Source organism: Myxocyprinus asiaticus, chromosome 27 (assembly GCF_019703515.2).
Source record: "Myxocyprinus asiaticus isolate MX2 ecotype Aquarium Trade chromosome 27, UBuf_Myxa_2, whole genome shotgun sequence".
In the NCBI taxonomy this organism is placed as follows: Eukaryota; Metazoa; Chordata; class Actinopteri; order Cypriniformes; family Catostomidae; genus Myxocyprinus; species Myxocyprinus asiaticus.
The window spans coordinates 16,481,684-16,505,432 of NC_059370.1; the positions used below are offsets into that span (position 1 = coordinate 16,481,684).

Genomic DNA, 23,749 nt, shown 5'->3' on the forward strand with positions numbered 1-23,749 from the left:
CTAAATATCTATGACCCTGAGGGCAGAAACAGTTTAATAGGATCCTTATTTTCTCATCTGTAGAAAGTAAAAACATTGTCTGTTTGCCAAAACTGTTCAGACTGGTGATGTGCACAACATTTCTTCATTATGTAGGGTTCATCATTTTTGAGTCCTTAAGCAAATTTAAAGCAAATTATTAATTACTCGTTCAATGTTAAACAAACATTTAAATGAATACATGATAAATGATACAAAATCATCAAATCACTTAATAAGCCAAAAAAATATGTTATTGTTTTTTCTGTGTTTTCCATTTTCACATGATAATATAAGATCATAAACTGACTGATTTTTTTTACGATTAAATGTAAATCATGATTAGCTGTGTAGGTATCTCTTTTGTCTAAAAACAAATATGTGTAGAATGCATTAAAGGACTATTCCAGGTTCAGTACCAGCCCAATCAACAGCATTTGTGGTATAATTAGGCAAAAATGTATTCTGACTCATTCCTCTTTTTCTTTTACAAAAAGCAAAAATCAAGCTTACAGTGATACTCTTACAATGGAAGTGAATGGAGCCAATTTTTGGACGGTTTAAATGCAGAAATGTGAAGCTTATAATTGTATAAAAGCACTTACTATACATTGATTTTTCTGTTAAAACTCACGCATTCTTTAAGCTGTAAAGTTGTTTAAATCGTCATCATGATGGCAATAAAGTTGTAAAATTGGCTATAACTTTACAAAGAAAAGGTTGTGAAATGATTTTGTCACACTAGAATCATGTTTACACGCATGTTGTTTATGTGTTGTGGCAATGCTTTTAAAAACAATTCGTATTTTAACATTTATGGATTGGCCCCATTCACTTCCATAAGTACCTCACTGTAACCCAGATTTTTTTAAGGAGGGGCAAGTCAAAATACATTTTTGTGGTAATCAGTATTATGCCACAAATGCTGACAAATGAGCTTAACTTGTTTTGAACCCGGAATATTCCTTTAATACAGTCAATCATCTTGTGGCCAGCAGGAGTCCTTACAAATTTCTAGAGCCACAAGCATTTGCTTGCCACTTGTCATTGTTCAGTTGTAGCAACAGTAGTGGTGGTGACAGAAACAGAATTATTATGCAATCTTTAATTTAATTTAGCTCTGTAGACACTGACATTGCACATCACAAAAGCAAATGGAGTCAGAGTGACAAATCCAGAGTCAACAATTTCAGACTGGACAAGGAATTAGAACAAACCTTGTCTGTCTAGCCATATATACACTTTTAATAGTGATTAACCGAGGACATCAATACAAGCCAAACAAAACAAGTTGCAGTTGTACAACAATACAGCTCACATTTCTTTTAATTAAACACGTGCAAGATCGTCTCTGACATTTGGCTGTCCCCTGTGCGTGAGTCTTTGGCTGAACAAGATTCATCTGGTCTAATTAAAAACAGAAGCTTCAGACTAGATTGCCGACTGCTGCTTAGACATGTGGTTGACACTTTGGGGTTTTACAATAGAAGCGGAAGATGATATACTCTTCCAAATCACAAAGATTCACAAACAGAGCTGCATTCACACCAGGGGATATTTAAAAATATTTTTTGTAAGCCTATAAAAGATACACTTAAAATAAAAATATATGGGCTCTAAAATATTTGAATAAGCATTCACAATTAATGTCAATTAATTTCATTATTTTAAAATGCCATTATTATTTTAATTAATAAATGTATTTATTAAGCTGTTTAATGTTTAAATAAACATCAAAAGTAATCTTATTTATTATATTATTATTATTATTAGTAGTAGTAGTAGTAGTAGTAGTATTTAACTCATTCACTTCCATTTTTAAGGACATCCAGTATGATATGACAAAAAGGTTGGTAAACATTGCTATACTACTACAAATGAGACTGTGACATACAGTATATTAAATGAAAAGGTGCAGTATTAATGTTTATGAATATCTAAATGACTCATGTTCCACCCTTGTAATGGCACCCCCACTTTTAGCCTACACCTCAACTGAACTTCGACTGGCTTCCGGCGCACACATTAATAGTAGTTTAGCATGGGAATTGACTGATAAGGGGTGACTACAAGCCACTTTGAATCATTGCTTTCCTGTTCTTGACAGATAATAATGATCAATCACTCTTTAGGTCAGGCTTCAGCAAATGCAAACAAGAGATGGGCACTTAAGTAACTAGATTTCATAAAGCTTCGAAAGCCTAACGAATAACTTGTTTTAAATCAATGCTTCAGAGCCTGAATCACACTGCCCAAGTCATGTGAATTCACCAGCAGATGTTACCAGAGGGTTATATTTCAAGCACTTCAACAAGCCAAATTATTTACCATAACAATTGTTTCAATTGATTCAAAGCTCCAAAGCACTTTAGGATGTCAATCTTTACCACAAACAGTATCACACCTAACTCAAAGGAACACTAATCTCACCCAGGGTAACGGAAAAATAAACCCATGTCATAAAATAATTAAGCAATATCACACGAGCAAGAGTGCGATATGGCCCTACATCAGCACTGCTGTGATTCAGCCGCAGGCCGAGTGCCGTAGGTAATCAAGTGATACTGATTATATATAACAGTTCATTGAACAAGTACATTTTTAAAAAATTAGGAAAAACTGAGTACGTTCATAAAAAACGCATTTGTGCATGTAACTACTTTCTTACGTGACAGATCAGAATCTGCCATTGCTGGTTCAAACCAAATGATGTGTCCAAGCCTTCGTTAGTAATTCAATAATGTCACTTCAGAAATAGTATCACGGCTTATGCTGTTTCTACCAAGTTATTGGATAAACAAGGATGGATGTGAGTGTGTGTGTGTGAGAGAGTGTGTGAGTGTGTGTGTGTGTGTGTGTGTGAGAGAGAGAGAGAGACAGAGAGAGAGAGAGACAGAGAGAGAGAGAGATTTCTCCCTATTTTGCAGTAGCCGGTGCGCAAGAGTCATTCACTACAGAAACAGCAATCTTCTCTGCCATTTTAAACAGTATGTCCTCTCCAGTGTGGAAAGTCCAGTAAGAGGTAAACGCCTTGAGTTTGTGTAATTAATCAGTCTGTTGTGTCTCTCAGCTTTGATGAGCCGTAATGCTGAAGTTATTCGTTTAAAGCCGTTTAAAGCTATTTCCTAGCTTTAGTAGTGTAGTAGTAATATGAGCGATCACATAGTGCTGCTGTATGTAAACACTGACTGATGCTGACTTCATGTCACCTAACTGGCTCATATTACACACAAAAATGATCTTTTGCCACCACCTGCTGGCTAACATATGTAATGTCAAAAAATTACATGTAAAGAGACACATAGCTCTACAGTAGCTCTTAACACATCTGCACTGCTCTTACACTTTAGTTTAGAACGGCATGAACACAAGCGGAGTGATACACACAGTGAAGCGTCCGAGTGATGATGGTGTGAGACCATCAGTAGTCATGGAACGTCTCTTGTCCAATCAGATTCGAGGACCGGAACTAACTGTTGTATATAACAATATAATTAACATTAAACAGAACTTAAAACAGAACTATAATTGCCAATAACTTTAAATGTTAATTAATAACACCCCCAAACCTGCACAGATGTACATCATTAATTATGGAATGACAACAAGCCAATAGCAAGTGCTCAAGCATTAATAAACAACAGATATTAAAGTATATTCCTGGTAAGGACTATAATTCAGTGTAGTTTTAGCAACTGATATTCATTTAAATAGGTAAAAGTGCCAATTTGTCCTTTGCACCAACAAAAGTGAAAAAATGCAGACGTCTGATCGATTCATCTAACCACCGATCTACAAAAGACAGAAATTTATGAAAGTGGATGAGGGCACGCTGGCTAGCTCTTACTGTCATTCTGTGTTGTTTGTAGACGCGTGTTGAACCATAAGGAGATGTTCCGGTATACACAAGTCCAGATGTTAATGTAAGTATTTATAACCTGCATTATATGACTTATATGTCGTAGAATGCCCATATACTGTTTTCACAATGTTATCAAGATAAACTATTTGCATAATGTTATCAAGCTTATCAAGTAAAATAACAGGTTTTAAAACCTATGTGGGTTTCTTGTTATTCTTCTTTCAAGAGGGAAATTTGACTTAATTCACAATAAGAAAAGGTTGATGGTGAAGATCAGTCATAAAGTCAGCAGAATTAGACAAAGTAGGATAATTAACAATATTGGTTTGTATCCTATTATTGGGGATGAGGAAATAACTTTAACCCTTAACTCTTCAAGTCACACAATGTTGAATGCAATATGCCATTTAAAAAAGGTATAAAACACAGGGCATTTTTTGGTTGTGTAACATTATTGAATGCAGACACAAACAATAAAACGAATGTCAAATGATTTAATAGACATAAAAAAGAGGGACCCACACACAAGAACACGCAGCTAAACCAATACAGAACTATGTGAAACTGAAGAAAGCTGCCTCATCAAAGCATGAGTTAACTGTGAATGCAATGACAAGTGTATGCCAGTCTCTCTCTGTGCCGGTGGCACGGAAACAGATTTGAAACTCTTAGTTAGATTACGTCAGCATTCGAACTGTGTATGTTTATAAATAACTAGTCTTTGACATTGTTGGAAGCTGGACTGGACCATATACTTTTTTAATTATTATTATTTTTATTTTTAATAAATTGGGCTTTTTGACTGCAGGATGATGTTATGATGACATCACAACCAGCCCAGTTTGCTGCCCCCCACTTCAAAACTCATACCAGCGCCGGTGTACCTCCTCATTTTCAATAATTATGGCTTAGATGCTAATGAATTACCTGAGAATTATAGGGAGAACCATTTTTTTTTTCATGGTATAGTATATTAAGGTCTTCTGTTAATTCCATGCTATTTTAATGCACCTGATGTTCCCTTGATTGCTCATTTTACAAATTATATCACAACAGAAGGGTCTCTCTTAAACTACCTGAGTTCAACAATCTTACAAACACATTTTTGAGAATTTCATCATCTCACTCCAAACCATGTCAATGTTTTGACAGCAATTTCAAAATTGTCCAGACTGGGAGAACAATGTTGGCTTAAAGAGCCTGAGCAGACTTTCAAGTAAACTGATGACTGGCTTTTCACTTTCTATATGGTTGGGAAGAACATAAAAAATAAAATAAAATAAAATAAAATAAAATAAAATAAAATAAAATAAAATAAAATAAAATAAAATAAAAACCTATATGTGTAAAATGCCCTAAATATTTCCCTGTTTTGGTGGGAATTTGTCTGTAGTTGCAATTGAAATAAAACGTAGGCCTACTGGCTTACTCTTAATCAGTTAGCAAATTGAATGTGTCATAGTTAAAATAAAATGATTTTTCCTCTTTGCACTAAACTGAAAATGAACTTAGACCAGAAACATACTCTGTACATGTATGAGTACACAGTCCCTTGCGGGAATGTGTACAACTTGTGTTGTGTTATAAAATGCACCATGACATATTTCAGAACGCATCAAGGTATGAAATAGAGCTTGCGTAGCTAGAAGCATCTCCGTTCACATACTTGTGTAAAGGATGTTTTTCAGATTAAAAGCTTAAAAACAACTGGTATCTAATCAATCCCAAGGCGTTTTAATGCTGAGCTTATGCTAAGTATGTATAAACTTTAGCAGTAACCAGTTTTCATTACTGAATAGCACTAAGATTAGGGTCATCCTGCCCCTAGTGTGGATTTCTGATCTTCTCGTACAAGAGCAGCTGTGTATTTCAGTCATTTTGTATGCAAAGGTGAAGAGGGCATATTTGCATTGCATTGAGGTCATGTGATATTTAGCGTCAGCATGCCTTTGATCTTCAACGGACAGACAAAAGTGCAAGATGTAAAACTGTGATGTACTCACAGAACAATATTAATTTGAAATCTAAGCCAGCACTATTGCCAAAGGGAACAATGCATATTTGAGGTTCATTATTTCCTGTTCAATGCACAAAACTTTGTTCCAACCAGATGCACATTGTTTTACCTCAGCAGGTTTAATTGCCATTTGCAGACACACTAACAAACTGCATCTCTCTCCCTCTGCTCTGTGAATTAGACAGTAACTAAAACTGAAAGGTGTTAGCTGCAACAAATGGCTGTGGTATTTAGAGTTGTATCTCTGTTGTCTGTTTATGTTAATGATATGAAGGTGGACACAAATATACTCACACAGTCATATATGCCTACTCATGCTCTTGATTCAGCTGCTTTAAGACCTATAAATAAATGCTGTTGTAAACACAGACTAATGCATATAGTATCATAGCACAAGTAAGCCTTTTTCAATGATTCATTTTTTGAATGTTGATACACATATGACATAATATTGTTTTGATGTATGACATACTGTAGTAGGCTACAAAACTGCTGAACCCAAAAACGTCTTGGTTACTGATGTAACCTCTGTTCCCTGATGGAGGGAACGAGACATCGTGTTGATTTAGTGACACTAGAGGTTCGCTCTTGAGAGCCCCAATCACCTTTGCTTTATTCAGAAAAGGCCAATGAAAATTGGCGAGTGGCATGCAAATTCCACTCGCCAATTTTCATTGGCCTTTTCTGAATAAAGCAAAGGTGATGGCGTGCACCAATCATTCAGAGTTGTGCTAAGGAGCCGAGAGAGAGTCCTGGCCATGTCAGCGGTCGGTTCAGTGCCGCGCCAGGAGGGACAGAATGTCTTGTTCCCTCCATCAGGGAACAGAGATTACATCAGTAACCAAGATGTTCCCTGTCTGTCACTCACTCGTTGTTGTGTCGATGTAGTGACACTAGGGGTTCCTATACGAAACACTGCAGGCACTTAACCACGTCGCGAGGTATGGAGGAGCAGACAAGGGCAGGCTGCTGCGTGCCTCACAGCGAGCACTTGACCATGTCGTGACCTTCCAGCGAGTTAGGTAAGGCGTCTCCCGGGTCCCAATAAGGGTGGGAGGAGGCACTTATCCAAGGAAGCTACATTGCGGTGGTTAACATGTGGAGAATACCTCACTTGGACTTACCAAAGGGGAAGTTCACATATGGAATGATGCCACTGGGGAGGACCCTATCTACAGAGAGGGTACACAGCAACAGTGGCCGAGGCAGAGCAGAGCTCTGACGAGGGGAAACACAGGGTTCACCTGAGGGGAAACGGAACAGTGGAAATGCATCATACGGGATTACTGAGGGGGGAATCACCACGTATGGAGCACTGAGCCCAAGTATACGGGCTCACCTGAAAAGGGGCATACCATGAGTACTGGGCCTGGTGGCGTCACTCCCTTTCTGCTGCCCTCCAAAGCAGACAAAGAGCTGCTCCGAGTGTCTAAAGCTCTGCATGCGGTTCAGATAGATGCACAGGGCATGAAATGGAAACAGCAACGACAAGGCCGGGTCTTCCTCCTCTGAAGGGAGTGCTTGCAGGTTCACCACCTGATCCTGGAAGGGAGCATCCATGCCGAGGGGAGCCTTGGACAGGGAGTACCAAAGGGGCCAGTGAGAGGACTCTCGGGAGGCAAAACTGCACCTCTCCAAATCTCTCCCAAATCAGCTGGACTGCGCGGGGGTGGAGTCTCCACTGTCCGCTGCACGTTACCTGCTGTGAGAGCGCGTTCGCTGCACGATTGAGGATGCCTGGGTGGTGAGTGGCTCGCAGAGACTTCAACGTCTGCTGACTCCAAAGGAGGAGGCGGCGGGTGAGTTGCGACATGCAATGTGAGCTTACCCCACCCTGGCGGTTTATGTACGCCACAGTCGCTGTGTTGTCTGTCCGGATCAACACATGCTTGCCCTGAATCAATGGCCATAGCCTCTGCAGGGTCAGCAATACTGCCAGCAACTCTAGGCAGTTGATGTGCCATTGCAGGCAGGGCCCTGTCCAGAGCTGCCTGCCTGTTATACACAGCACCCCAGCACAAATTCGAGGCATCTGTCATGACCACGACGCACCTCGAGACCTGCTCTAAGGGAACCCCTGCCCGTAGAAATGCCAGGTCTGACCAAGGACTGAAAGTTTGACAGCACCGAGGCATGATAGTCATGCGCTGGGTGCTGTGGCACCATGCCCACCTCAGGTCTCGAGTCTGTTGTCGAGATAATTGAGAATGCGAATGCCCTTCTCACTCAGCGGGGCCAGGGCTGCCTCTGCAACTTGGATAAAGAAGTGAGGAGATAGGGACAGACCGAAAGTGAAGACCTTGTACTGGTATGCAAGTCCCTCGAAGGCAAATTGAAGAAAGGGTCTGTGTCGAGGAAGGATCGAATCAGATGGGTTCTATAGCTCCCTTCGCCAGAAGGGTGGCGACCTCCGCCCGAAGGACCGAGGCATCCTCGTCTCGCACAGTGGTGGAGAGGACGCCACTGAACCTGGGCAGCCGTCTGGTGTGTAAGATCGCGTAGCCGAGCCAGATCGTCCTGATGAGCCATTTAGATGGGCTGGAAAGTGCTAACCAGGCTTCCAGCCTTTGCTCTAACGGCACCAGGGGGACAATTGTATTTATCACACCTGGGGTGGGTGGTTCGCAGCAGGGCAGAGCAGATGCCCCACCAGGAGGATCGTCCAGGGGATGCATGCTTCTCCGTGAGCCCGCAACGGTGACCAGTGGCTGGGGCGGGCGAGCGGCCATAAGAACCTCCATACTTACCTGTTTGCTAGCTTTCTTTTGATGGAAAACAAGGGAACGCGAGATACTCACATCCCGCTTGCTGACCGGAAAGACTTTCAGCTCCTGGCCGTCACAGGTGTGAGGGCCAGAGGGGCTGAGCATTGGAGAATGACCCAGGGAACCAATCATCTAGACGCAAACGCTCAGGGCAGGGTGGAGGGTTCCACTCCAGCCTGATGTTCACGGCAGCCCGGGCAAGCATGGCTGCCAACTCAGCATCCACCTCATCTTGAGCTCTACCGCCCAAGAGCGGGAGCTCAGAAGATTCCGAAAGCAGAAGCCCACCCTCTGATGCTGCAACTGATAACTCATCCTCGTCGTGAGCCCCGAACGAGATATTAAATCTGCCCTGAGGCGGACCGCCTATCTCGCTCGTGAACTCTACCGGGCAGAACGAGCGTGTTGGGGGCTGGGAGGTATGCTGGGATTGAGCCGGCGGAAACGCTCCCATATGAACATCCAGATCACCCACGGCACTCGCCGACGCAGCCACCTGAGTTTCAACACAGGACGGACTGGGTCGGGAAGCAGACGCGGTGGTTCTCTGCTTCACAAAGAAGGAAGACAGCCACGACCGCAACGTTCTCATGGGCATGTTCTCGCAGTGAGAACATGACCCCTCCACGAAAGCTGCCTCAGCGTGCTGGCGACCCAAGCACTCGAGACAGATCTCATGGCCATCCGGTGGGGAGAGATAACGGCCGCACCCAGTAGCACAAAGGTGAAAGGACATCTTTAAAAAGATGCCAGTTATTTGTGTGAGCTCTTTTAGAGAACATATACTCTTTTGGAATATACTCTTTTAACACCTGTGGAAGCACAACACTCGACCGTGTGAGGGTGACCGTTGATATGCGTCATAAATTCCAGCAGCAGAGGGTAAGGTGACAGGACAAACACACACACACGTGCTCAGCTCCGAAGAACATGTCTGAATGAGTGGTGCACACCATCTCCTTTTATACCCGTATGTCAGGGCAGAGAGTGGCATGCAAATTCCACTCGTCAATTTTCATTGGCCTTTTCTGAATACATTTCACATTTTCACATTTATGCATTTGGCAGATGCTTTTATCCAATGCAAATTACAGTGTACTTATTACGGGGACAATACCCCCGGAGCAACCTGGAGTTAAGTGCCTAGCTCAAGGACACAGTGGTGGTGGCTGTGGGGATCAAACCAACAACCTTCTGATTACAAGTTATGTGCTTTAGCCCACTACGCCACCACCACTCACACCACTGAATAAAGCAAAGGTGATTGGGGCTCTCAAGAGCGAACCTCTAGTGTCACAACATCGACACAACGTTGAGTGAGTGACAGACAGGGAACTGATATTTCCAGCACATTTTCTGTATGTATGTCTTCAGGGTTTTTTAAACAGAGTTAGATAATACATACATTATATACTGTATATATACTGTATACATACTGTATATATTAGGGCTGGGAAATTTAATGTGTTAATTTCTGCGATTAATATTTTTTTGTTTAACACAACAAAAAAATTCCGCAATTAATGCAGTATCGTTTTTTTTTTTTTTTCACTTCCTGAAACTTCACACTAAAAGGAGAACGGTGTCCCAAGTTGTTTCTGGCAGACTACTCAGCCTTACAGGCTCCGATTAGGGTGGGTGCAGGGTTAGGGCATCCACTGCCTGCCAGGAACAAACCCAGGCACTTTTGTACAATGGGCACTTGTACCTTTGTTTTTCACCACTTTCTGTGGCTAACACTGGCATACATAAATTTTCAGGAGGTACTCGCTTGACACAACTGCACATCCTCACACAGAAACGGATCGTTTGAAGCAGTGCACACTTATTCATTGCGCGCGACACATGTCCCAGGCATTATAAACACAGGAGCGGAATTATTGTACAGAGAAAGAAGATTTGAGATATGGGCAAGCTGTTGTATCTCTTCACATCACGTGATAAAGCTCACTGACTTTCATCTGAGCCCGTTTCAAAAGCAAAACTGCCCGAGAGAGATCCGGTGTGTGGGCGATAGTGACTGAAGTACCTGGTCGTTTAACAAGCTGCAGCCAGGTATACTTGTAGAGACTGAACGGCAGCCAGATAAAATAATAGTTTTGAGAATTTAAACTTCAGCAAATTAAACTTCAGCATTCAATATGTTTTAAATCTGTATGTATAGTGTCTAATAATGCATTGGAAATGTACACTTAAATTTTTCTTGCCAATTTGAATCGAATATGCCCATTTGATCCTATTATTAAAAAAAGTCCACTGGAAAATGGCAGAAGATTTTTCCCAAATTGTAATTACAACATGTTCACTGATTTTATGGCATGTATACATATACTTGTATCAAAGATTAATACCTGTAAAAAATGTTTCTAATTAACTCTATCTGCAAAAAAAAAAAAAAAAGAAAGTACATTTTAACATATACACATATTTATATATATATATATATATATATATATATATATATATATATATATATATATATATATATATATATATATACAGGGTTGGAAGGGTTACTTTTGAAATGTATTCCACTACAGATTACAGAACACATGCTGTAAAATATAATTTGTAACGTATTCCATTAGATTACTCAAGGTCAGTAACGTATTTTAAATACTTTGGATTACTTCTTCAGCAGTGGTAGATTTTTTCACTTGTTTTGACTATAAAAATTCTGCCAGTACAGTAACAATATACACATGTTAAAAATACATTCTTTGAAAAACCTAAATATCTTATGCAGTGTTGTTCTAAAACAAGATAAATCGAACTGATCTTGTTTTATGGATTTTTAGATATATTTACAGGAAAACAATACAAAAATTATTATCAAGAATACAATTTTTGTCCTAATATCAAAGAAATTATGATCCAATGTGAATTTTCTTGATAAAAAAATATGACCATGCCTTGTAACATGTGCATGTAAAAATGGCTAGCAATAGCATTTTAGCTTAGCATAAAGCTGACAATTTACACAAGGTTTATTTCTATTTCTTGTGCTCCAAACTTACATCAAACATACTTCTCTGCCTGCTCGTATGAATGTAACACATCATAAGAAAGTGTTTCACCGCTGTTCAAATGCACTTTGGATTGCATCATTTATATGTATACATTTTTCCATCTGAAAGGACTAAATATTAAATGAAACAAATGACAATAAAATGCAAAGTAATCTCTTCAGTAATCAAAATACTTTTTGAATGTAACTGTATTCTAAATAGCAATGATTTAAAGTAGTGGAATACAGTTACTAATATTTTGTATTTTAAATACGTTATCCCATTACATGTATTTTGTTAATCCCCAACCCTGTATATATATATATATATATATATATATATATATATATATATATATATATATATATATATATATATATATATATATGTATGTTGTCAAAAGTACTGGTACTTCGGAACCAAGTCGATACTAAAATGAAAAAGATGTAATGGTACCAGTGTTTCAGCAGTCAAATGCTCAAAGGCTTATTTTGAACGCCTGCTCTGTTACTCCTTGTACACTGAAATGACTAATTAATCAAATTAAAATCATGACATGTCCTAGTGTGATTATATTAAGCCATTGAAGGCTGCACTCTTAATGTGGAAGAGCTGCGTTCTTTACATAAATTCGACCACTCATCCACTAGAAACGCAACAGACATTGAAAATTGTTCACGTTGTATGACATGACAGAGCAGAGCACATATCCATTGTGAACCACACAGCTGTTGGGCCTCATGTATTCAGATAGAAGACAAAGGCAGGCCTAACACAGTCATAAAACCTAACTCAGGCCCCCACATAACAAGTCATAAATCTTACTGATAAAAACTGCACCAAAATCAAACAAAGGGAGTCCAAAACAGACTACAAATCCCATGAAGCCTTGCTCACTAAAGGATCGAACTCTCAACTCCTATTGGATGAGGCACACGACAGAATGCACCTCAACCACGACATCATCAGGAGTAGAAATACCTCTGAAATGCTTCCGGGATTTGCTTCCAGCAACTTTGCTCGCCGTGCGTAGACACAGCTCATCGCTGCTCTCAGGTGCAGCCTTGTGCCACAAGGAAGAAATGTCCGACTTGAAACTGTGGCCATACAATCTCCATCTCGCTGGACGAGTTCAGATTACTCTGTGTTCCACCGAACACTCTAACGGATCCGAAGGAGACCGCCGAGCAATCCGCATCTTCATCCGTTTGCCTGCAGAAGTGAAGAGATAAAAGATTTCTCTTCCATCTTCAATCAAGTTGACGTCGCTGATTTCTCTGCCAGACCGCTGAGAATCAGCAGCCGTACCGCCCACAGACAGAGTGAGGAAACGGCCTCCCATCATCACCCAAGCCTCGAGGAACCGAGTCTGAGTTAAAGGACGGATGAACACACATTCTGCATCCTCATGCGATTCAAGTAAGAGGTTTACGTCTGGGCAGAGATAGAATATTATAGTGTGTTATTCTTGTGTATCAAGGTTATTGCTTGTACAGTTTACGGACCACCGAGTCCGATCATTATTAATACTCAGGGTATTAATTATCATGAATTTGATTTGCTGTATTGTAGTCCAACCACATTGGACTGTTGTGCATTTCCGCCATCGCGGGTGAGACCGGCAAACTGAGTTTATCCATTAAAGAATCAAAGAACGCGGGATGGTTTACAAGCCGTCCACCGCGTCTCTGAGTGATAAACTAACATCTGCTTTCTCTCCCACGATCGCGAAATCGGTTTTGGGGCTGTCACTTAATTCTCTCTCTCTCTCATACTAACATACACACACACACACACACACACACACACACACACACACCCTCATGTGTTATAGGATTATTTTGATTTCCATATCTAATCATATCACTGTTTAGTTTGTAGTTATAAGTCGGAAGTTTATTGACTGCATTGTATTAATTATTAATTGATATTACTGCATAAATAAACTTTGTTATATTACAAAGAGAAGTGTTTTGGTTTGTTTTGCATACACCTGTGTCATGCTGACGGGATGTCAGTGCTCGGATTCAAGCCTTCATTCATTGTTTTTTTCCCGAAAATCGATATTCTTCGGATGTCGATTTTCCTAAGAAAACAATCGAATATTGAGACTGTTTTACTATCTGGTTATTAGTCCCTGATTCCAGGGTGGTGCCCCGCCAGTGTTAATCCTTTTTAATATTCTATTGATTTTTTAATAATTGATAATTATCTTTGACGATTGTTGATTTTGAAGGATCAAAAGCTAGTGTTAATTTTAATTAATGTATCATAGATGTTTAATGATTGGTGATTATCTATGATAATTGTTGATTTAAAGGATTAAAAAAGCTAACATTGATTCTCATCAATGTTCTATTGATTTGAATAATTAATAATTATCTTTGATAATTATTAATTATTGCTAATAACCAAACCCGCTCCTAAACATAGCACACTACATTTACTGGAGCCCATATGAGGTTTTAATGAGTTAGATTCAATTAATTAATTTAAATATTAATTAATAACTAAAGAAATAATTATTAATTATTTCTGATCGTAACACTGATCTAAACAACCAGTAAAGCCCTACACAGCACATGTAAAATATATATTTACTGTATATAATTAAAATTACAGCATTTGCTCTTTAATCTCAGCTTTATTTATATCTAATTTAAAACAACAGAGTTGACCAAAGTGCTACACAGTAATACAATTTAAAACACAACATTTCAAAATTACCACATACACAAACACCAGTAATCTAATATAAACACTCCAAACTATGTCCTATATTTTATTTGTCAGACTCAAAGGACAGTGTAAGAGATGAGATTTGACTTAAAAGTCTTCAATGATCACACTAGGCCTTGACAAACTGTTTATCCGGAAAAGTGAAGCTTCCAGCAACACATTAGTGATGGCGACGTGCATGAACGATTCGTTCATTTTGAACAAATCTTTTATGTGACTCAGAAGAACAAGTAGTCTCAGAGAGTGATTCATTCATTTTGTGTTGGCCACGCATGTGCATTGCATTGCGTAACCTCAGTTCGTTTGTTACGTGAAAACCGCATAGGCGCTGTACAGGAAACAGAAGTGATTAGTTCACCTCTCGAGTCTTTTGGTCCGAGTCGTTCATTCTTTTGTCACGTGACAGCTGTATATGCTATGCATTGCTCACACAGGACACAGAAATTATTAGTTCACCTCTCGAGTCTTCTGGTCCAAGTCGTTCGTTCTTTTGTCACGTGACAGCCGTATACGCTATGAATTGCTCACACAGGAAACAGAAATGATTAGTTCACCTCTCGAGTCTTCTGGTCGTTCATTCTTTTGTCACGTGACAGCCGTATACGCTATGCATTGCTCACACAGGAAACAGAAATTATTAGTTCACCTCTCGAGTCTTCTGGTCCGAGTCGTTCGTTCTTTTGTCATGTGACAGCCATATACACTATGCAGTGACAAAAGAACGAACGACTCCGACAAGAAGACTCCAGAGGTGAACTAATCTTTCTGTATCTCATGATTTGTCCTATCTATACACACTACCGATCAAAAGTTTTGAAACACTTTAATGAAATGTTTCTCATTATCTTAAAAATCTTTTGATCTGATGGCGTATGCTTAAATGTTTGAAATTAGTTTTGTAGACAAAAATATAATTGCGCCACCACATTAATTTATTTCTTTATAAAACTAAAATTTAATTAAAAAAAAAAGTTTTAGAAATTGATGACTTGGACCAAATAATAAAGAAAAGCAGCCAATAAGTGCCCAACATACATGTGAACTCCTTCAATACTGTTTAAAAAGCATCCCAGGGTGAAACCTCAAGAAGTTGGTTGAGAAAATGTCAAGAGTACATGTCTGCAAATTCTAGGCAAAGGGTGACTACTTTGAAGATGCTAAAATATAACACAGTTTTGATTTATTTTGGATTTTGTTTAGTCACAACATAATTCCCATAGTTCCATTTATGTTATTCCATAGTTTTAATGACTTTACTATTATTCTAAAATGTGAAGAAAAAAAATATAATAAAGAATGAATGTTTCAAAACTTTTGACCAGTAGTGTGTGTGTGTGTGTATATATATATATATATATATATATATATATATATATATATATATATATATATATATATATATATATATTACCACTTTACTGACATTTGGAAAATTCTTTATCAAATATATTGGTCTTGCACCATTACACAGTAATTGCAGTAGGTTTGAAAGAGAGTGTGATTAGAAAGAAAGAAAGAAAGAAAGAAAGAAAGAAAGACATATTGACATATAGTTTTCTTAGAAGTGCCTATGATGCAACCTTCTGTAACTCCAGCACCACAATGAGTGCAGATTGTGTATGGGATAGAGATATTTTATCAGTGCTGCAAATGTGACATACAGCAACACACATTTCATACATAACTCAATATGTCCCCAAACACAGTCCTTAAATAATGCGTCAGGAAAATGCCCAAAGAAGTATGCCTCTACTGTGGGATAGGCAGGGCCACAAATTTGCAGAATGTTCAGGCAAGAAGAAGTTATATCTCAAGAGCAGCACACTCTCATAGGGAAATTTCACTAGAGAGACTTTTTCTCCCTCTTGTGCCGTATTTCAAATGACATTCTGTTGCTAAAACTTTAGAAGGCTAAACTAGCTAGTGTTAAAATAGGCTCAGTCATAAAACAAATGTTCTGACTAATCTCACAGTGAAATTGTCTGCTTACTGAAATTCAGAACACAGCCCCCAATGGCAAAAGTGGGCACGTATGAGTTTCATTTTTCAGGTGTAATGTCCATGGAGGGGCGACAAATACCAAATAAGTTATGAAGCGAGTTGTTTAGGGCTGTACAGGCTGTAAAACAGTGATGAGGAATGAATTTTACTTAAATGCCAAACCTAAACCTAACCATCAGTGGAGTAAACATTTAATGTTAGTGGGAAAAATGCATGCTTCGAATTGTGCAATATGCAAACATGATTGTTTCCTGGTTTCAACAAGTTATCTGAACCCAGGTCTATCACATTGCTGTCGCAATGCGCTACCGGTTGCACCACAGGGGAAAGTAAATGCACTGGAGGCGATGCAAAAAATATCTGATAAGAGATGCTGCTTGACAGTGAGTGGGCATAATGTGACCAATCCTACAGTACTGAACTCTCAGAAACAACATGCCAATTTCCTGTGTTATCATGTTGCATTTCTTTTTTTCCATCTAAAACCAATAAGATTTTCTTGCATTGTCTTCCATGGAACACATAACAAGTTTTCTCCAGAATGTCTGAGCTGCTCTTTTCCATACAATGAAAGTGGACACATATTAGTACTGTAAGGCTCCAAAAAATGACAAAAGCACCATAAAACTTCCATTAAAGTAGTCCAAACTACAGTACGTGGGTGCTGAATTCCAAGTCTTTTGAAACCATATAGTAATTTTCTGTGAGAAACTGAAGGAGAACTGAAATTTAAGCAATTTTCCCTGAAAATCTTCACACAAAGCTATTGAATGGCTTCTAAACTTTTGTAATGTAGTGCATGAGTACTATAAACTACTTTGTGGTATGGATTTTTTTTATTTATTATTAAATTATTGGGACAGTCAACCTAATCTCATGATGAAATTTACGTGAACATGACAACATTTTTGAGTAGTGGTGGTATAGTGGACTAAAGCACTGAACTGGTAAGCAGAAGGTTGTTGGTTCAATCCCCACAGCCACCACCATTGTGTCCTTGAGCAAGGCACTTATCTCCAGGTTGCTCCAGGGGGATTGTCCCTGTAAACAGGGCACTGTAAGTTGCTTTGGATAAAAGCGTCTGCCAAATGCATAAAATATAAAGTTTTTGCAATTAAAAATGTACGTGCTGTGTAACACATTTGGCTGCAGGTTTACAGTGAAATGTCCAGCTGGGGGCACCAAAAGTGAGTAAAATGGTGACATTTTCAGATGAGGTTTTATGGTGAATTTTAGATGGATGTTTTTAAAACATACCTCCCTAACGTAAAACTTTTGCCTGAACCTAACAAATAGTGTTTTAAAATATAAATGATCCGTTTAAAAAAGAAATCCTTACCAAATCAATGCCTAAACCTAACCATTACTTTTAAAATATAAATGTAACATTAAAAAAGACATCCTTACCTTATCAATGCCTAAGCCTAACCATTAGTATTTTAAAATGCAGAGGAAAAATTAAAAATGATATTTTCTGAAGCAACCACATTGTTTCATGCTGCTTCTATGAATCTGTAATGTCACATGTCAGCTTCAGTTCATGGCCAGACTTGAACTGCTGTTCTCCAACTCTTGAGTCCATCGCCCTATCAGGTGAGCTACCGCACAAACAAATCAAATTGGAATAAGTGTATATATGTAGATGGGTCTGAAATATAAGCATTAAAACATATCATTTTTCAAAAGATGCGTTACAGTAAAAGTGTGTTGATATCATAACATAGCAGGGTCTGAGTAATAGAGAGACAAACAAGTATTTATAAAATCATAATCAGCCATTAAAGTCATGATTTGAGTGAAAGTGAATAAAACACACATTGTGTTCATTTCTTTTGGAAACTGCAGGGAATTGTACCTAGAGACACGGATAACAAGTTTAGCAAACATTTATATAGAGTCACGTTTTTCACTATGAGACCAGGTTGGCTCTAACATGTTTTATGATGTTGTGCCATTGTTAGGAGTAGAGGTGGTGTTAGGGGCTCAAAAATATCAATATAATAGAATAATATAATTGCTCTAGTATATTTAGAATAGAAATATAATATGACGGATAAAGGCATCTCGTGAAAAAATGGTTAGCATTTGTGTGGTATAGCAACAAGTGAAACAACTGCACTCGGTCTACCTTATGTTTACATAATTTGTAAGTCAGGATGAGTTTTTTTACCCAGGCGAATAGAGGACAATCACTACACATTTATTTGTATGTCATGATGGATGCGATTCTCACACAGGCTCTGTGGTGCCGTACAGTGTCTGACCCCTACTGTAGTCTACTGTAGATGCACAGACAAATTCATGCCTGACCAATGCACATATCCTTCCAAGACACTGCCTATTACAAAATACAATGATAAAACACAACAAAAAGGAGAAGCTTATTATTAATATTTTCCACTCATCAAAACACACAGGAAGGTCAAATGGATGAGGGACCAAACAATATGAATCACAGTGCATGCTTTTACCCTGCAGGCTGTAAGCAGAACAGTTTTGAGCAATGAGTAAAAGTGAAAACTAACCAGACCACACTCAAAACACAATGGATACACAGTGACACAAAGAGAGAAAGAAGGCTGTGTAGTAGCATGCTGTCCAGGGATGACCACATTTTCACCCTTGTTTTCTCAAATCCAAAGAGATTAACAATACACTTTCTGTAGGAAGTGCATTCAGTGTTCAGAAATCATATGAGGCTACAGTAATTTCATGGAAGGATCCAAGCGTATAACACTGTATGCTGTTGTTGAGTCAACATTTGCAAGCATTATGTTTTATGACATATGGTTACGTTGATTTATTTATGCTGTATCAACAGGGACTGTTCATCCAAAGATGAAAATTATGTCATCATTTACTAACTCTCATTTTATACCAAACCTGTATGACTTAATTGCTTATTTGCATTCACTTTCATTGCATGAAAAAATAAAAAGATGCACTAGATGGTGACTAACATCTTCTTTTGTACTCCATAGGAAACACACACACACACACACACACACACACACACACACACACACACACACACACACACACAAGGGTTAGAACAACATGAGGATAAATAAATGATGACAAAATGAGTATTTATTTTTAGATGAACTATCCCTTTTAATAATTTTTAAATAATACAAAAATAACCCTTTTATATGAGTTCCTACAATAATTCCTGGCATAATAGATCCAACAATTTGCCTCTCCATTATCTGCACATGAAGAGAAATGATCTTGTGTTAGGGCAGGTTGTGTGATAATCAATAACTTTGTTCCTAGTTTCTGATGATTATTGCTGCACCTTGCAGAATCCATTACAGAGACCTAATGCATCTTGAGGGGTCTAAGCCCTGCTACAGACGGCAAGCATTTTGATGCATGATTCCTTATTTTCACTGTACCAGGATTATTACGCTACTGCTCAATCAACCCCCATCTTCCCTCTACTTCTGGAGGCATTTGGGGCAATAAATCTATAACAACTCTGTGTAATAATGTAATGAGTATGAGTATGTGCATGCCTGTATTTTTATGCATGTGTGTGTGAAGAGGTTAGACAGTGAATATATATCTTTGAACAGCAGTCTACAGAGACTTTAAAAACTTAGTGAAATAGAAATGTTGTTTAAATATACAGTAGATTGATTAGTTTGTTTGTTGCTGCAGATTGCTGTTTTCTGAATAAACTTTGCATATTTAGTTAAATTACCTGAACTGCATTGAAAAATATGGCATGCTACCATGTTTCATCATGTCTCTCGTCAATCATGTCTTTTGTCAAGCAGATACAGTAGGAGATATCAGTTCAGTACTCACCACATGGAGAAGAAATTTTCGCCTTGGCCATCTTGTTCTCTCTCTCTCTCTCTCTCTCTTTCTCTCTCTCTCTCTCTCTGTCTCTCTCTGTCTTCACTAAATGCCTTTTCCTCAATGTGTGCCTTTTAAATCTGTAAGAAAGCACAAACAGCAAAATTAAACAAAGAACAGAGATGAAACAGAGGGGAAAAAACAAGGTGCAATTAGGAAGTAGACAAAACATACACACAGTCAATAGCCTGGAGAACCACAGAACAAAAGCAAACTAAACACCCTTATGGATGTGAAAAACAACACAGTATGTTATTACTTCCAGTGCTGTCTGCAAGCTCTGTGTTTCACGGCTTTACCAGTTATCTCTAGGGCTCATATTTCATATGCACTTCCAGCAAACTCTAGCCCAAGCCACAATGAAACTTTTGCAGAATCAATATCATGTAATATGTACAAAGCCTGACATAAAAAAAGAAGCTTTACCTTTTTTGCTTCCTCTATACTCTTATACAATATACAGAATTCCCATCTATGACATAGGACATTTTTCCTGTTATTTAAAACCCCCTCAAGCTCACGGTACAGATTTGGAATGTTTATATCCTAGTCCACTCTAAATCCTTCTTTCCGCCTTGCAGAAATCACTTTATTCAGACAGTGATTCTTGCTCTCTCTCTATTTCTTTCTTTCTCTGTCTGAAAAGACACTAATGAGTCTCTCCATTCAGGCCTGGCGGTAGACAGAGGCAAGGTGATTATGCAAGCACCAGGCCCTGAATTGCAAATGAAAGCTGTGGAACATGGAGAAGACAACTGTGCAGTAAAAAAAAAAAAATAAATAAATAAATACATAAATAAAATGGAGAAGAAAGTTTGTTTCTGGAATGTCTTGTAAAATCAGTCTTGACACTCACTGAGTGCCATTAGTAGCCCATTAAGCAGTTCAAGGACAATGGCTGTCCTCCTGTTTGATCATTTATCCCACGGATCTTGTCGTTATGCTTGGTGCCTGAGAACAAGACAACTAGAGAATATCAATGGCGTTGCTAGGAAGAGGACAGACTGGGTAAAAGGATTCCTCATAGTTCTCTTTAAACTCTGCAAAAAATCTTGTATACTTCATAAGGCGGTTTTATTTATCCTCCCCATAAATATTGGAACCATAATCTTGTTGTGTTTAAACAAAATGGAGCAAGATCTGTTGGCATATGAAAGGATAACAAGCAGAGGTTGAAAGGACCCTTGATATTGATTCACGCTCGTGGGTGTTACAATCTGCACTCAAAAAGTCAAATGAATATGTGTTACATCCCTCTCTTATTTACCTACACTGTCTATCTGTTGAGTGCAAGGGCCACAGAAGGAGGACAGACAAAATAAAATGCATTTCAACCAGAGGCTGTTTAGCTGAGATGTACCAGTTGCATTCAAATTTATGGGAGACATTAGAAAGCCCAATTGGCAGATGTAGATAAGTATCGCCTGTCAGGATCCTGCCATCTTTGTGTGTGTGTGTGTGTGTGTGTGTGTGTGTGTGTAATTTTTATGTTTTAGTTTTCCTGTGTTTATCCTGCCCTGTCCTCGTTGTTCTCTGTGTTATGTGCTGTCGTGTCTTTGTTGAGCACATGGCTTTGTTTGTGTTTTATCATGAGCTCTCCTTGCTCTTCCAGTTTGTTTGCTCCCTGGCCACTAGGGCTAGTACCGATACAGATTTCCTGATTCGAGTCGATTCTGATTCACAAGCTCTTGATTCGAATCAATTACTATTTTGATTAGATTCAATTTGATATTGATTTATATATGTATTATAATTTCCACTTTGATTTCATATGAAAGAAATTCTCTCCCGGATAATGCTGTTGATTATACTGGTGACCTTCTAACAAGGTACAGTACATTAAAAATTAATATAATATAATTAATATAATTATATTTGATTAGCATTTTCATCATTTTGGTCCCGTTTTAGCTTTTAAAAACAAACAAATCCATGTATTACACCAATAAATATTTAATTATATTGCATACAGTATATCATATTTTGTTACATGTTTATTGTTAACGTATATAACTTCTACTGTTTAAAAAAATTTAAATTAATTTGTTGAACACATGCTAAAAACCAGTACTGTCTCTTTAAGAATACCAGATGTTCCACAAAGAGTGTGTGTAACAGAGCGCATGTTAATGAGAGAGGCCTTTTTGTTTACTCAAAAACTGACTAAAGAAAAGAAAGGGTATTAAAGAAATAGTTCACCCCAAAAAAACAAATAAAAATCTCTCATCATTTACTCACGCTCATGCCATCCCAGATGTGTATGACTTTCTTTCTTCAGCAGAACACAAATGAAGATTTTTTTTTTTTTTTTAAATATAGGTCCATACAATGGAAGTGAATGGTGTTCAGACCTCTGTAGCTCCAAAAATCACATTAAGGAAACATAAAAGTAATCCATATGACTCCAGTGTTTAAATCCATATCTTCAGAGGCAGTATAGTAGGTGTGGGTAAGAAACAGATCAATATTTAAATCTTTTTTTACTCTAAATCTTCACTTTGAGATGAGAAAGTGAAACTAAACAAGCACCACATGTGACTTTCAGAAGTAAATTAAAAGTGAAAGTGTAAGTTAACCTGTAAGTTAACTCAAGAATGTGCATGTGCTGGACCAGCCTGATTTATTTCTTTTCTTTTTTTCTTTTTTTTTTTTTGCGTGATCTGAGATACAACAAAGCACAATTTATCATTGTTAAATCCATTGTTATTATATTTCAATATTGATTTGAAATATTTTATTTGATTGTAATCTTAACTGTTTTGGAGATTTCAGTCTTTCCCCTTTAAGTAGATACGAGCTGTACTTGAATGTTGCATGTTTTTATAGAAAATAGGGAGCGTTCCCAAGACGACTAAAGAGTGGACCGACAAGCCTTGAAATGGACTTTGATTTCAACCCCTTCCTTAATCATGAGCAGTAGTTTGTGGACCTTCTAAAAACCATCGTCATTTCTAATACATTGGGGAAAGGACACATTTCTCTTTAAAGAAGAGAATGGTGTACTTTAAATGTAAGAAGCCTTGTCAACAGTGTTCAATTTTTTTTGAAGAGTTCTCAGTCATTCTCTACTCAGTCTTTTGATTACTAATAACAGAGGTCTTTATCCTTGATAATAATATATATATATATATATATATATATATATATATATATATATATATATATATATATATATATATATATATATATATATATATAAGTTTAAAATTGCCCTGTGGCAAAATTCCTCAGATTTTGTAATACTGACACTGGCAGTGAATATTAAACATGTAATAACTATGTCATTAAACATAATAACTATGCTATTACACACTTATTACATGTAATACGAGACAACAGGAAAACTCATGGATACTGATATATATTAAACACTGTTCTGTCGTTTCATTGACCAGCGACCACAGTGTTATCTGTCTCATCCAATTATTCTGCCCAGATGGACATCTTGCTAAATCCTTTTCAATCTCACGTGCTT

At 38.0% G+C, this 23,749-nt stretch overlaps 1 protein-coding gene across 4 annotated transcripts in view; it reads right to left on the minus strand.

Moving 5' to 3' along the window:
- The window catches only part of lingo2 (leucine rich repeat and Ig domain containing 2), a 430,344-nt gene that overhangs the window by 158,469 nt on the left and 248,126 nt on the right, over window positions 1-23,749 (minus strand). For 2 of the 4 annotated variants that reach the window (XM_051657697.1, XM_051657698.1), the window contains one exon: window positions 20,224-20,354. The gene's annotated coding sequence lies outside the window, so the exon portion shown is untranslated. Of the gene's footprint in view, window positions 1-20,223; window positions 20,355-20,700; window positions 20,812-21,130; window positions 21,174-23,749 lie in introns of those variants that run through there. The other 2 variants (XM_051657699.1, XM_051657700.1) reach the window with 2 other exon arrangements.